Source organism: Elephas maximus, chromosome 2, assembly GCF_024166365.1.
Source record: "Elephas maximus indicus isolate mEleMax1 chromosome 2, mEleMax1 primary haplotype, whole genome shotgun sequence".
Taxonomy (NCBI): domain Eukaryota; kingdom Metazoa; phylum Chordata; class Mammalia; order Proboscidea; family Elephantidae; genus Elephas; species Elephas maximus.
Window position 1 is genome coordinate 113712475 of NC_064820.1, and position 3593 is coordinate 113716067.

Here is a 3593-nt window from a genome sequence, read left to right on the forward strand (position 1 = left end):
TTCATCTTATAAAATAGTAAAATATACAAGGTTAAAAAAATGATTTTAAGGGTTAAAATGAGAACTTAAAATGTGACATCATAAATTTAAAAAAATTAATTACAAAATAAGCAGTATAAGGGCAAATTTTAGGAAAAATGAGATATAAAATGCCATATTTCTTGAAATAATTGTATTTTGAATAATTTTAGCATAATTTATTACATCTATCTAATGGCAGCTTCAACTTTTAACCCTTTAATTATGTATTAATTTGCTTTTTTGTTAAGTATTTTAACATCTAAGTTTTGCAATTAAAATGATACAAATTGAAATGAAAAAAATTTTATTCTTGCTTAGTTTACTATGTACGTATACATGTATGTACCTGGTAGAGTCCTTGGGTGGTGTAAACAGTTAATACCATCCACTGGTAACTGAAAATCGGAGGTCAGAGTCCACCCAGAGGTGCTTCAGAAGAAAGGCCTAGACATGAAAACCTTTGTAGTATGGTTCTGCTCTGACACACATGTGGTTGTAATGATTGGGAATCAACTTGATGGCAACTGGTACATCCTGATACGTACGTATTTATTTATTTATTGTATCCTCCCTCCAATTTTACTGTCATGCTTTTTAACACTTTAGGAGCATTATATTTTAGCTTTTTTCAAGATTTTTTTCTTTCAATACTATTTTTCTTATTACTTCTGAGTATACTTTACTTTTATTATTTAAAGTTATTTACAATTTAACTTCATTTTATTGACTTTAATTTTTTTAATTATTATATTAATTACAGATTATAACATACTTAGTTTTATTTCACAATTTTCATTTGTCTTATATGATATATTGTCCAATTTATTTACTTGTTTTTTTACTTAAACATTTTTTTATAAACTGTTGTGTACCATATATTTAACTTTTTTTTTTTTTTTTGAGACAGGAAGTTCAATTTATTTGTGGGCAACATAGAGACACAAAGGTCAATTTATTGGTGGGCACAGGTCAGGTGGGGCAGTGCTACCAAGGCCCTCATGAATGCAAGCCTGCTGCTTGTTCAAGGGGCATGACTGGGGATGTATTTTACTCCACAACTATCTGGGATGAGGCACTTTTCAGCTACCATGTCTTCAAATTCATCAGCGTTAAACTCGGTAAAGACCCACTTCTTGGAGATTTGGATCTTCTGGCACCCAGGAAATTTGAATTTGGCCCTGGATAGGGCCTCAACCACATGCTCCTTGTTTTGAAGCTTGGTGCAGATGGACACGATGACTTCGCCAGTGTGGGCCCTGGCCACTGTACCCTGGGGTTTTTCAAAGCCACCTCGCATACCTGTCTAGAACATGGATTAGGGGCAGCAGAGATTAATGAGGTTAGAGACATTAAAGAGCAGGAAAGGGCTGTCTCCAAGGTTCCTTAGGGCAATGCATGCATGCAACAGGTTGCATACACTACCAAGCAGGCTGCTGTTTGCAGCCACTGCACTGTTGACCTCACAGGGAAGGAAGAGAGTTGGCTTAATTGGCTGCAGATATTTAACATTTTGCATCATATTATCTTATTTCTTGTATTAAGAAAAAAATTGGAATTGCTTAAACAAGACAGGCATTTATATATCTCTCACATAAAATAAATTGGGGTCAGAAGTTTTGAATTTGTGTGAAACTCCATCTTATTCAGGGACCTAGGCTTCCTTCTCTCTGCTTTGTCATCCTCTGGATCCACCAACATGATGAACTCATTGAAGAAAACGTTACCAGAGCTCCAGTTCCTAATCTCAAGTAGAAGGAAGGGCAAAATAAAGGACATAGTTTTTAGCAGAATATTTTTCTCACATACATCTATCATCTCATCGGCCTACTCACTGTTCACTGCTAGCAGCATATTATGTTGGGAAATTTGGGTATTTATTTATTATTATTTTTATATATAGTGTGCTGCCACCTCATATAAAACAGATGTTTTATAAGTTAGAAATAAAGAACAAAGAGATATGGGATAAAAAAATTAATTGCGAGACATAGTCAATACTTCAAGGTCTAACGATAAGACCATTAGGTAATTCCCCTGTTTTTCAGGTGAGTTAATATCCATTGTTGGAAAAAAATGGTTGATTTTCAAACAGTAATGAAAGTAATGTTGAATATCAATCTTACCAACTAAATCTTGTTAAAATATTACACACAACTATTCACTAATACATAGTGAAGATTACTCATCCTACAATATCCTTAAGGACATTATAAGATAAATATCAACCTATAAGGTAATATATTTTCCCTGTGATACCAAATTCTTCAAATGTAATTTTAATTCTTTAAGGAACTCTAGTTTGTTTGTTTCCTTTCCTTTCTTATGACTGATCCTTAAGGAAGAAAAACAGGCATATAATTTCAACTAAGCAACTATTCATTCATACTTCATAACAGTTCAATTGTTAATTATAACCAATACCCCTGAAGCACATAAAAACAATTCTAGTTTTACAAATGGGATTGCCGAGGTGAAGTATAAGCCCCTTCCTTTTTGGGAAATTTACTCCATTACTATTAATCCTGAATATGTTCTTGTTAGTAGATGAACGGCATAAGAGGCTTTCTAATTACCCTAAGTCCCATTAAAGTATTTTAATGCTTCATTAAAGCTGATGGATTGTACACACCTTTGATTATTCAGGTGCTGATTAGTTGTGAAAAACACTTACACCACCAAAGTGTCAGCTAAATAGAGTTTGCATCTTATGATATGTTAAGGCTGTGCCTGCAGGGAATAGATAAAGTCGGTCTTGGGCATTATTTAAGAACCGTTTTTATCATCATATTTTGTTTTAGTATTTTCATTAATGTGTGGAAATTTAAACTAGGGAAAGTATAAAAAATCAATTCTTAAAACTAGTAAAATGTGTGAATAATAAAAAGGAGGTAAAATAATGAAATGAGGAATTATATGGTTATTTTTTCCACTTGCTATAAACATTCATAAAATACACATCTGACATGTCTCTACCAAAACATCTATTTCAATATTAGAAGGAAGCAGCTCTTTCTTTTTTTATGTTGTTTAGCAATATAACCCAAATAAAATACAGGCAAAAAAATAAAAGCACAATTATGATATTTAGTATATAACAGCAAAACCTGCCTTTTCAGATCATCACTATTTTCCCCAGTCTGTTAATTTGGGACTCCATGGAAACTAGCAATCAATGGATGATAAGCAATTAAGTATCAGCTTTTAAAATATGGCTAGCACCAATGTGCAGTGCGCTTCCCTACTGTTTTTCTTTTCTTGAAACCCACAGGCAGTTCCTTTGCCTTTGTTACACTATATCTGTTGGAAAATACAAATATTGATTTTTTTTCCCTAATATTTATTGCAAAGCTCCGAATGGTCAGAGCCTTCAGTAATATTTATTTTTTCTTGGGAGGGCCCTGTGTGAGAATGGCTCACCCATGCCTCATGGTGGTCCAGGCTTCCTCGGATTGTTTTTCTTTTTCGATCTCTTAAAGAGCTTGATGTGTCTGCAATGGCCATGAAGTTTGATCAGTGAGAGTTGTTTATGAAATTTGCTTATTTAGAGCAGTTTAATGAGATATCTGTTAGCT

General features: G+C 33.4%; 1 non-coding gene across 1 annotated transcript; it reads right to left on the reverse strand.

The window, feature by feature from the left end:
• Window positions 1–1386: 1386 nt before the first annotated feature.
• LOC126070747 (small nucleolar RNA SNORA70) lies at window positions 1387–1519 on the reverse strand. The gene has a single exon (XR_007516270.1). It is a non-coding gene; the product is annotated as a small nucleolar RNA SNORA70 (small nucleolar RNA).
• Window positions 1520–3593: the final 2074 nt, after the last annotated feature.